The sequence below is a fragment of the Acipenser ruthenus genome, chromosome 35 (genome assembly GCF_902713425.1).
Source record: "Acipenser ruthenus chromosome 35, fAciRut3.2 maternal haplotype, whole genome shotgun sequence".
Lineage (NCBI taxonomy): Eukaryota > Metazoa > Chordata > Actinopteri > Acipenseriformes > Acipenseridae > Acipenser > Acipenser ruthenus.
Window position 1 is genome coordinate 8,785,029 of NC_081223.1, and position 12,977 is coordinate 8,798,005.

Consider the following 12,977-nt stretch of genomic DNA (forward strand, 5'->3'; position numbering starts at 1 on the left):
TACAGATTTGGGTGATGTTATCTGTAGACATGGTGTCAATTTTCATTGCTATTCAGATGATACTCAATTATTTTCATCCCTTAAACAAGGTGACACCTCAATTGCAAATATCCTTACTATCTGTCTTGCCGACATTGGGCAATGGATGTCAAGGAACTATCTGTTCCTAAACTCTGATAAAACAGAGGTAATGTTATTGGGATCAAAAAATCAATTCAACAATACAGATTCAGATGTTTTTGAAGTTGACAGCTTTCCATTGAAGTTGAGATCTGAAGTGAAAAATCTGAGTGTAACTTAAAAAAAAAATTCTAAATTGGCAATTATTTTTACTCCCATTTTTCTCCCAATTTGGAATATCCTTTTGTTTTTTGAAGCCCCTGTCTCACCCCTGCAACCCTCAGTGACTCATGCTCTGTCAAGCTGACCTCTATTTTTCACACTGCAAGCCCACAGCTAAGCAAGCAGACCTATCGCTTCAGAGGACAACACAGTCCGGTGACAGCACAGCCGACTCGCAGGCGCCTGGCCACCCACAGGAGGCGCTGGTGCGTGGTGAGACAAGGATTACCCAGCCGACTCGAGCCCACCCCGTCCGGGCGGCGCATAATTGGCCGAGCTGGGTGTAAGTTTTAACCCATATCCCTCATTCGAACCTCATATTAGAAAAATTAACTGAAGTGTCCTTTTCATTTGAGAAATATTGCTAAGCTAAGGCGCTTTCTTTCCATGGAAGATGCAGAGAGGGTGATGCATGCTTTCATACGATCCAGACTAGATTATTGCAATGCCCCTTTCTCTGGTATTCCCAGATCTGTGTTATCCCGACTGCAGCTTGTGCAAAACGCTACTGTCAGGGTTTGAACAGGAAGTAGAAGACATGACCACATTACACTGGTATTGGCAGCCCTGCACTGGCTTCCTGTAAGGTTCAGGGTGGATTTTAAGGTCATGCTTATTACTTACAAAGCATTAAATGGTTTGGCTCAATCCTATCTAAATGATATTTTGATCCCATATATACCTAGATGACCACTGCGATCCCAGGACTGTCCCTCAGATTTTTTTAAAGAATGCAGGTGCTAGAGCATTTGGTTTTAGGGCCCCTGAACTATGGAATCGACTGCCTGTTTCTGTAAGGGAGGCACCAACTGTGGCAGTTTCTAAAACCCGATTAAAGACATACTTTTATAATCTATCATTCACATCTTAATGTTAATTATTGTCTGTACTGTACTGCATTTTAATTTATCTCTATATTGAATATTTTTATTATCTGTTATTGCGTGTATGATTATTGGCTGTTTTTATTTATTTATTCATTTATTTATTTATTACTAAACAAAAATGACTGTTTTGTTACACTTTGTTACACACTGCCTTGAGACGATGTATTGTGAAGTGCGCTATATCAAATAAAGATTGATTGATGGATTGATACAGCGTGTCATTCCAACAGCATGGGAAGGGATTCCTATTGCAATTCCACAGCAAGCAGCACAGACTGCACTACACTCTGTGACCACAAGAGGGAGAGAGAGTAATAAAGTGATGCTCTTTAATCCAGAGCAGTGGGGGGTTCTGATTTTCAGGTGAAATATATATATTTTTTTTAATTCAGTTGAATGTTTTTTTTTTATTATTATTTAATGAATAAATAAGGTGATATTAGGTAGATTTTGTAATAATTAAGAAAGAATAAATATTCAGGTAGAAATCAGGTAAAAATGTACTTAGCGTCACAAGCGCCAGCTCTTTCTGTATGCACTGCATTTGAATCACAGACACCTGAGCATGCGTTTATTCATATACAGTCCTGCCTATTCAGGGAGGTTTCTGGTTTAACCCTAATGCAGAGATAAGCTTTCAGGGGAGAAATCGGGTTAAATCGAGTAAAACCCTAAAATCAGAACCCCTATTCTTAACCTGGGGTCCTCAGAGACAGTCCAGGGGGTCCACAGGAAAAAAACTGGAAACTTTTCACTCAACATTAGCAATGTGCAAAATCAAAATGTTTGCTTCTTGAATGGATTTGATTTCACAAAGTTTATGATGGATCTGTTAACCTGCAGGTATGATTTTAATATTTTACAATTAATAATTATTTATACTGTGTAACAAAGCTACATAATCACAGCTGTGGCTAAGATGAATTGTTTGAGAGAAGAGAGAAGAGAAAGAAATAGCTGTGTTTGTACAAACTCAACATAAACTAAACTATAAGCTATTTCTTTTTATTTGTGCTTGATAGAGAAGACTTATTTTTTCTGTTTTTCTGAAAGGCAAAGAAACTGCATCAGCTGAAAATGAGTTTAATCTTAAGAGCACTGCTTGGCTATAAGTGGCTGCTGTGCCAAGGAAGACAATTTGCATAGAAAAGACACTTTGCATTGGCAGCACATGCTTCAGTGCTCTGGGAGTGTTTATAGCCCTGTGAGTTTAACACTTCATGATTGAGAGCTGCCCTTCATGGCAACAGAATCCACAACAACAATGACTTTTATCAGCATCTTCATCTGGGCACTTGTCATCTGCACTCAGGGTAAGAATCATTTAGAAAAACACTTTTGAAAAATAAAAACTATTTGTGTAAGGGTTAAAAGTAAAATGGGAAACTGAAATAAATTATTTTTCATCATTCAATTCAATCATTTCTTTTAATTTTCTATATTATTATTTATTATTTTCAGAATCCAGTGGACAGTATACTGTGACTCAGACTCCAGCAGTGAAATCTGTTCTCCCAGGAGACACAGTCGCTCTGAGCTGTAAAGTCAGCAGCACAGTGTACAGTAACAACTACCTAGCCTGGTACCAACAGAAATCTGTAGAAGCTCCCAAACCCCTGATCTATGGTGCAAGTACCCTTAAGTCTGGGATCCCAACTCGTTTCAGTGGCAGTGGATCTGGGACTGACTTCAGTCTGACCATCAGTGGAGTCCAGGCTGAAGATGCAGCAGATTACTACTGTCAGAGTGTACACAACCCCAGCAGTAGCTGGGTGTTCACACAGTGCTACACACCCGTACAAAAACCTCCCTCAGCTGGACTGCAGGTGAACATTGTTTATTTTCTGATACTTAAATACAAGCTGAAAATAAAGTAAGCCAAACATTTTACTTCTCTTTCAGTAAATGTATATATATATATATATATATATATATATATATATATATATATATATATATATATATATATATATATAAAAATAAATTGCATATTTAACTTCAAATTGTATTATTTACTTTTTTCATTTTACTCTTTTAATGATTCCACTTCATCAGCAACACATTCTATATACAAACAGAATGATGTTTATATTTTAAAACAATTGAACTGTATGCATATTGAGATTGATTTATTTATGATCCACTGGACAACATATTAAAAAAGAAGTCCAGCAAACAGCAAAGCCCAGTATTGCAGTGATGTGTAGTTACACTGTCTGACTCTGTGGAGTTCAGCTGGATATTTCTCATTGTGTCAATCTGATGTGTTTAAATGTATTTTCAAAACTAATATGAAATAAATGAATAACATTGAACTTTAACATATCTTAAGATGAAAATCAAGACACAAATTACTGTTACTTACAATGAACAAACCATGTCTTCTTTTGAAATAGAATTTTACACGTTATTCTTAGTTACTGAAAAAGATATGAATACTCTATTGATATACCTCAGATTATAACTTATTACATTTAAAAAAAACAATGTATCTAAATTGAAATAAAAATAAATAAATGGGGTATTAATAAATTCCTGAGTGAATTCTTATTTTTTATTAAGGAGCAGCACATCAGTGTTATTGAAGGCAGTTTATTCTTCATTGTGCCTCCTGTGTCATCCTTGTTACCCACCTGGTCTCCTTCATTCCTTATGTGTGCAGCAGCTCCCAGGCACACATGTCTCAACACTTATGGGCCAGTTCATTCTGAACAGGCAGATTTCTAATGCCCCTCCTAGAGAGCAGGAAAGCACTGAGAGGCTAAACATAAAACTACAGGAAGGATAATCTAACTGTACTGTGAGTCACCCAACCCTATCAAGTCCCACCTGTGTTCACAGCTCAGATCTCATAGAACTGTCTGTGACACTTATTGAAACAGAAGTGCAGCGCTTAGAACACATATACAAATAGAACTAATCCACTCTTCTATTAAACTGTGAACTTAGTGTTTGATTGAATCCCTCTCTGTGTTTGTATGGCCTGGAAACAGGCATCAGTGTCCTGCCAAGCTGCACACACTGCCATCATTCACACTGACCACAAGAGGGAGCCAGAGCACCACTGCTGTCCAGAATGTAATAACACAGTAATAAGACAATTGAAATAGGCAGCAGTTACCTCCCAGTCAGCCCAGTTCTCCCATTGTTAACACAAGGCTCCTCACACCAGTCATCAAACACTACAGTGTGACTAGACCCCTAAATGAATATATAGTGACATAAAGAAATACATTCACAGGCACGTAGTTATTCATTCATTTATTTTTATTTTGATGTAGAATGTCCTCCATACAAAGGGAGTAGCCATACAATATTAAGTTCTCAATGTACCACTGTGACAGGATGGGCGTAGTGTGGTGTAAAATAATAGACTCCAGTCCTCTATTCAATTAAGCGCCTTGGTTTTATTTCTTTTCAATTAGAATACCAAAACGCACTCAAAACCATAGGGAAAATAAACAATAAGGAAGCCGGGTTACACAACAATGTGTAACCCGACAAAATAAAGAGAAACAGGGTTGCAGTCCCAAAATAAACAAACAACAAAAACAATCCGTCTTCCCTTTTGTAATCCGGGAATGGGAAAAACACAGGGGTGATCCCGGAGTGTCCTGTTAGTTCTCTAAAAAATACAAGAAGTAGAAGGGTTAGCAAGTAAATCCACAATCGCGAAAACGACCCGTCTTCCAATTCCCTTCCCCTGTTTCTCTGCTCGTTTCTCTCTCTCTCTCTCTCTCTCTCTCTCTCTCTCTCTCTCTCTCTCTCTCTCTCTCTCTCTCTCTCTCTCTCTCTCTCTCTCTCTCTCTCTCTCTCGCTATCTCTCACACACACACAGTACCTTGCCAGAAGGAACAGAACCCCGGGCCACGCCCCGTCCCGTCCCCATTGGTCAGCGAGGGCAACCGCCGTCAGCCAATGCATGATTGCCACCGCGCTTCCCGACCGGGTCTGTGACATTGCGCACCGCGGCTCCGCATGCTCCTCCTCCCCAGCGTCCTCACCGGTCGGGAGGGAGATCTAAAACAAGAATTCACTCTTTCTTTGTCACAACCACATACACCGCTGTTATTCCACAGGTCAAGACAGAATGCACCACTGCATTTAAAAACAAAGTACAATTAAATCAAATATACTATATATTAAAAAGGAATAACACACAACAGGAAATGTACCACGCTGTGCAGACTGGGCCTTTACCGCCCCCTGCTGGCCTTGTTAACGATGACTGCTGATGATGAGGGTGACGCTGCCATTGTTTTACCTCACGCTGTACACGAGGACGTGTCGTCCATTACCATGGCAGCTGATTGAACTGCTTTCGACTCCAAGAGAAAGTCTCACAGCAAGGAGCTCTAGAATCTCACATGGAGTGTCTTCCTTATGTGGAGACAGTGGACACATGGTGTAAGCACAGCGGGGCGACTTTCAAATGAGAAATACAATTGCAGCGATCCGTCACACCAGAACCGTGTATATAATAACTAATTTATGAATGTATTAATTACAAAATCTATTCATTAATGTATGTATGTATTTATTTATAATTTTCGCATGGAACATCCTTGCTCATAATTGTCTAACACCCCCTGTTCTGTGTGTGTTAAGCTGGGTCCACACCTGCACCATCAGTTGCACAACGTATTTTTATTCAGCTGAGTGGCTTATGCCTCGTTTCCACTGCCGGCCGCATGTGGCCATAGCCCGCCTCAACCGGAAAATGTGTGTTTCCACTGCTGGCCATGGCCCGCCTCAACCGGAAAATGTGTGTTTCCACTGCTGGCCACAGTGGCCCTGGCTGGCCGCGGCCCGCCTTCCTGCCTCCCTTTGCTTTGTCGTACCTGACTTGGCCAGGCAGCAGACACAGGAAGTTCGTCATCACAGAGCTGGGAGCATGCGTTTGTAGCCATGGAAACAGAACCATTTAACCCTTTCCAATGGCTGCCGTTTGCAGTGTGTGGGAAAACAAAGAAACTACATTTTTGTTTTCAGAGTGGGCTGACTCAGAAATTCAAAAACAGTTAATGGGTGCTGTTCGAAATATTCGAGTTTTTATAAAAAAAATAACGGGTTCTCATGAACTCCACAACAATGCCGGGACAAAATTAAATAATTAAAATACTGCGTGCTGTGTACAGGAACATTAAAGACAGCAATAATCGGAGCGGGAACAGCCCTCAAACATTTCCGTTTTGTGAAGAAATGGACAGTGTTTTGTGGTGACGGACAGTGAATGAGCTGACTGGTGTTGTCAATAGCATAGTAGCTTTCTGGAGATGCCACGGTGCAGCAGCATTGTAGTACAATGTGTACAGGTATATATTACTCGCGCTACATTCCTTTCGCTTGTCCTGCGAAACAATTGTAACTATTCCCCCACAGTCTGATAATGCGTTTTTCAAATGTTGATACAGTAGCGCTTGTTAAGCACCTACACCAGGGCTCAGCAACCTTTTAGTGCAAAAGAGCCAAACGGAATGAAATCTTTGAGCAAACGGTCCGCAAAGAGCCAATTGTACAATTAAAAAAAAAACACATAAACGTAAATTCTGTTGGCTGGGCCGGCCAGCAGTGTAAACGTGGTATTACATGTGGATGTCCATGCAGACAGCTGCTTGAAGTTGAGCCGGGCTCTGCTTTCCAAGCAACCTACTGAGCGACTAATGTAGACATACAGATCACGTGGCAATTCAAGAACTCTGATTGGTTCTTATAATGCTGACTGCATGGCTTGCATAACCAATCATAAAGAAGCGCTCATTTAAAACATAGCGGTAATATTAAAAGGTTTCGTTCAGATTTAGGGAATATATGGAATTTAAAATAACAACAGTTTAGCAAGGCGAGGGTTGTGTGCGTCTTTCCATATATATATAGACTGTTGCTTATTCTGTTATTCTCACAGATCGGTATACCGATATCAGTTACTATGAAAGACACTAAACCTTGAGCACGCCTGATCTCAGAAGGGCAGACCTGTTACATACTTGGATAGAAGACTGCCTGGGAACACAAGGTGCTGTAAGTTTTTCTTTCGGCAGGGGGCGCTATTTCTCCACATATTTCTAATACTGAAATATCCTGGTTGCTCCTGGTAGCTCATCAATTTTGCTTTTATTTTAAACTCGGATCACTGGATTCAGAGTCCAGAGTGCTAACCATTACACCATGGAACTATCCATACAGGTCCCCCATTGCTGGGACTCTCGGCAATTTTGCTTTTATTTGAAACGGTTTCAATGTATTATGTCTGCAGCTATCCTATGGAACAGGTGCTGAAACCACATCCGTTCATCTTCCAGGGACAGGTTTCCTGTGAAACTGCAAGCAAATGTACATAATCACACTCTTAAGAACAGGTTAGAGGCTTCTATACCTGTCCTGTTCTGTGAAAAACAGGGAGTGTTCCACGCTATGGGGCCGACTGGAAAAGGAGTGCATGTATTAAAACAATCTGGAAGCAACTGCTTTAACTTGCTGGGGTGACTAAACTTTTATTAGGTCACAAAGTGGCTCAAAGGACACTATAAATCAATTAGAGTCTCTAAACCAATTAAAACGCTGAATTCATAAAGATGCCAATACATCTTTTAGGGGAATTTTTCTGATCTTTACTCTTTGAAAATATTCACGGTAAGCTGAGTCAGTCAAGCCTGTCTCTCATGGCATGAGAATATCTCTCTACAAACTTAAAATGAGAAAACACCAAACAGCACGAACTGCACTACACTCTGTGACCACAAGAGGGAGAGAGAGATAGAGAGAGTAATAAAATGATGCTCTTTAATCCAGAGCAGTGGTTCTTAACCTGGGGTCCTCAGAGACAGTCCAGGGGGTCCACAGGAAAAAATTGGGAACTTTTCACTCAACATTAGCAATGTGCAAAATCAAAATGTTTGCTTCTTGAATGGATTTGCTTTCACAGAGTTTTTGATGGATCTGTTAACCTGCAGGTGATATTAATTTTTTACAATTAATAATTATTTATACTGTGTAACAAAGCTACATAATCACAGCTGTGGCTAAGATGAATTGTTTGAGAGAAGGGAGAAGAGAGAGAAATAGCTGTGTTTGTACAAACTACACAGAGAAAACTATAAGCTATTTTTTACGAGTTGCAAAGAAACTGCCTCAGTCAAAAGAGTTTAAACTTAAGAGCACTGCTTGTCTAGAAGTGGCTGCTGTGCCAAGGAAGACAATTTGCATAGAAAAGACACTTTGCATTGGCAGCACATACTTCAGTGCTCTGGGAGTGTTTATAGCCCTGTGAGTTTAACACTTCATGATTGAGAGCTGCCCTTCATGGCAACAGAATACACAACAACAATAACTTTTATCAGCATCTTCATCTGGGCACTTGTCATCTGCACTCATGGTAAGAATCATTTAGAAAAACATGTTTTAAAAAAAAAAAAAATCTATTTGTGAGACATTTCTTAACATATAAGTATTGAAAGTAAAACAGTCAAATTCAGAAAAGGATTGCAATTTAATGTGATTTAATCATTTAATTCAATCATTTACTATTATTTTCTATTTTGTTATTTTCAGAATCCAGTGGACAGTATACTGTGACTCAGACTCCAGCAGTGAAATCTGTTCTCCCAGGAGACACAGTCGCTCTGAGCTGTAAAGTCAGCAGCGCAGTATATGGTAGCTACCTAGCCTGGTTCCAACAGAAACCTGGATAATCTCCCAAACTCCTGATCTACTTGGCAAGTACCCTTCAGTCTGGGATCCCAACTCGTTTCAGAGACAGTGGATCTGGGACTGACTTCACTCTGACCATCAGTGGAGTCCAGGCTGAAGATGCAGGATATTAATACTGTCAGAGTTTCCACGGCCCCAGCAGTAGAGATGTGTTCACACAGTGCTACACACCTGTACAAAAACCTCCCTCAGCAGGACTGCAGGTGAACATTGTTCATTTTCTGATACTTAAATACAAGCTGAAAATAAAGTAAACCACGCATTTTACTCTATCAGTAAATATGTGTGTGTATATATATATATATATATATATATATATATATATATATATATATATATATATATATATATATATATATAGTGCATATTTTACTTCAAATTGTATTATTTACTTTTTTTTCATTTTACTCTTTTAATGATTCCACTTCATCAGCAACACATTGACAGGAACGGTAGTTCCTGGTACAAGTTAGAAAAACTTTTTTTGGTATCTACTTTGAATAAGTAGCCTTGCATTTAACGGGTTAAATCATGTTGGGCCGCTGATTTCTCTGCAGCTACCTGGCGAGGGGCACCCCCTCTGTAAACTACACCTGTATTTAGGCTTGCCTAATGTGGTTTATTGGGGCAGAACAGCAGGCAAACATGCCATATATGCCAATCACTCAGCTTCCTATTCGCTCTTTATGTATCTACATTGAATAAGTACAGAAATTGGTGGCACAAAGTGATTTAACCCTTTAAATGCAAGGCTTTTTCCATCGAAGAAGCTGTGCAAATGGCATATGCGGCATGTTTGCCCTCTGTTCTGCCCTAGTAAACCACGTTATGCCGGGGTAAATACAGGTGTAGCTTACAAAGGGGGTGCCCCTCGCCAGGTCCCTGCATTGAAATCGGTGGCCCAACGTGATTTAACCCATTAAATGTAAGGCTAGTTATTCAACATAGATACATAAAGAGCGAATAAGAAGCTGAGCGATTGGCATATGTGGGAAGTGTACTCGCTGTTCTGCCCCAGTAAACCATGTTGGGCCAGGCTAAATACAGGTGTAGCTTGCAGAGCGGGTGCCCCTTGCTGGGTACCTGCAAAGAAATCGATGGCCCAACGTGATTTAACCCATTAAATTCAAGGCTACTTATTCAAAGTAGATACATAATGAGCGAATAAGATGCTGAGTGATTGGAATATGTGTCATACTTACCCGCTGTTCTTCCCCAGTAAAACACGTTGGGCCTGGCTAAATACAGGTGGGGCTTGCTTAGGGGTTGCCCCTGGTCAGGTACCGGCAGAGAAATCGGTGACCCAAAGTGATTTAACCAGTTAAATTCTAGGCTACTTCTTCAACACAGACAAATACATTTATGCACTAATAGCCAGCGAATAAGAAGCTGAGTGAATGAGAAGCTGAGCGAATGTGAAGCTGGCGAATAAGATGCCAACTTCAGCCTCGTCTGTAAAACCACAGACGTGTGAAACGTTTGTATGTAAATGGAATGTGTGTATAGTAAAAAAAGTGCTCTATTCCTAAACAGCAGTGTTTATACCTCATTATACCTGGACTCTTGACCGGAGGGTTGTGGGTTCAATTCCGGGTGAGGTACACTGCTGTTGTAACCTTGAGCAAGGTATTTTACATAGATTCAGTATAAACAACTGGATAAATTGGTAATTGTATGTAAACATAATGTGATATAATTGTGACAATTGTAAGTTGCCCTGGATAAGGGTGTCTGCTAAAAATAAATAATAATTTAAATGTTATCTACTGAACTATTTGCATTTGACTTGGTATTTGTATATTCTGAAATATCAGAATTTCCATTTGAATTTCAAATCATGGGAAAGCTTAAAAAATATTTCAATTTTAAACACTTTTCAATAATAATGCTCATAATAAAGTAGAGAGACTTTTCAGTATTGCTGGTAAAGTTGATTAACCTGAAAGATGCAAACTAAAGGACACTTTTGAGAACTTCATGTTTATTAAACGTAACAAACAAAACAAGTACAAATAATAATTGTGCAATGCACACATATATAAATATATACATATTTCTCATCATTTATGTCAGTTTTTCACAAACCTGGTCCTGCGGGGCCACTGTGTCTGCTGTTTGTGTTCCAACTGAGTTCTCAATTATTAAATTGATCCCCCAATTGAACTAACTATTAGTGACTTAATGCAATGCTAGAAATAACTTGAAATATCCAACTCTTTTGGCTGCTTTCACAAACCCTGATCAGCACTAATCTTGGACTACTTTACCCAAGTTAACATTAGGTAGTTCTAGATTAGTGTTAATTGAGGCCTGTGCAGCCAGCCATTTCTAAAAATAATTCAAATGCTCTGATTAGACATTTTATTCATTCATTTGAGGGTTCAATTCGTAATTTAAAGCTCAGTTGGAACACAAATCAGCAAACACTGGGTCCTCAGGACCAAGATTGGGAAACACTGTTTTATGTAACTTGCTTCCTATATTGGTACATACCTATTAATTATTATGAACTACGTGATTACTGTGTTTATGTTGTTATTATATAAACTGCTTTCCTTGTATGTCACCTTGGATAAAGGCCTCTGCCAAATTCATGTTAATAAATTAACATTTGTTGTATGGGAAAGTATTTGAAGTCCATTTAGCACTTGTCAAATATTTGCATTTGTATTTAGTTTGGTAGTAAATGTATCACATTTGCATTTGTATTAAGCAAATTTGCAAGAACATTGACATTGCCATTGGTCTCATCAATTTCCTACTATCTGGAAAACACAAGTATGCTCAAAACCAAAACCATCACATTTAACAATGGAGTCACCCATACCTTTCAACATTTATGCTCAAAGTTTGAAATCATGGACAGAGTCTACATTGTTCCCAGTCATTGGTGCTCATGCAATCACCATTCACAAATGTCAGGGGATGATTCTAAAAACCGCTATGATGGATCGTTTTAATTCCATTTTCTCCTATGGACAAAGTTTTGTTGCACTTTCCTCAGTTACTTCCTTAAGCGGTATCCACCTTATCAACTTTGACCCCACCTGCATCTACGCATGTCAAACTGCAGTTAAAGAGTACCATCGGCTCAGAGGGATTTATTGTCCGAAGTTGAAAAGCTTGAAGGATACCAACACGCACAAGGGACACAATGTAAAAGATCATGCGCATTTCATTCACCGAGCCATCATTAATGTTCAGGAACAGCAAAAGCCTCTGTCTTCTAAGAGAACATTGCACTTACACATCCCCATTCAGAGGCTTGAGCAACCCAAATTTCACGTCATGCTATGCAAATGCAACATTGCAGTGCCTTCTTCGCTTGCAACCTCTGAAGGATAAGTCATGGCATTCTATGTACTACATGTAACTACTGCTCATCATACCAAGAGGTGTTGTATATTTATCCTCTACATGTACCTGCTGGTACAGATTCCATGTGTTTGGAAGAACTCATTTATAGAAATGACAAATGGGCAAAGATTCCTGGTAGCAAATGTAGGCAATGCAAAATTTCTCCAATCATGAAACGTGAACTTATTCAATCAACAGGGAGACTGATTGCAGTCCAACATGCTTTGCGAAACCAAACCAGACGGGACCGTTACAGAGTGACACAATGCTAAGTTTACTGCTGTGCAGAAGAGCACAATTACTGTGGACAACAGGAATTACCAATTAGATTCCATTATCATACACCAAGGACAGGATGTTACTTCAGGACACTATGTGTCTGTTCTTGCTGTGGGTGCTACTGGAAAATGGTGCATGCAAATGATGCACTTATTGAAGTCAAGCCATGGTCAAGAAATGCAAACAAAATGTATATGGCCTTTTATGAAGAGATCTATTGTTTTACAAATGCCTTAGCCTAAGTTCATAACACCACTATATCAAGTGGAGCGAAGCGATCAAAAAAAGGCGCCAAGGTGCCCTTGAGCAAGGTACTTTACCTAGATTGCTCCAGTAAACAAAAACAACTGTATAAATGGGTAATTGTATGTAAAAAAAATAATGTAATTGTACGTAAAAAAT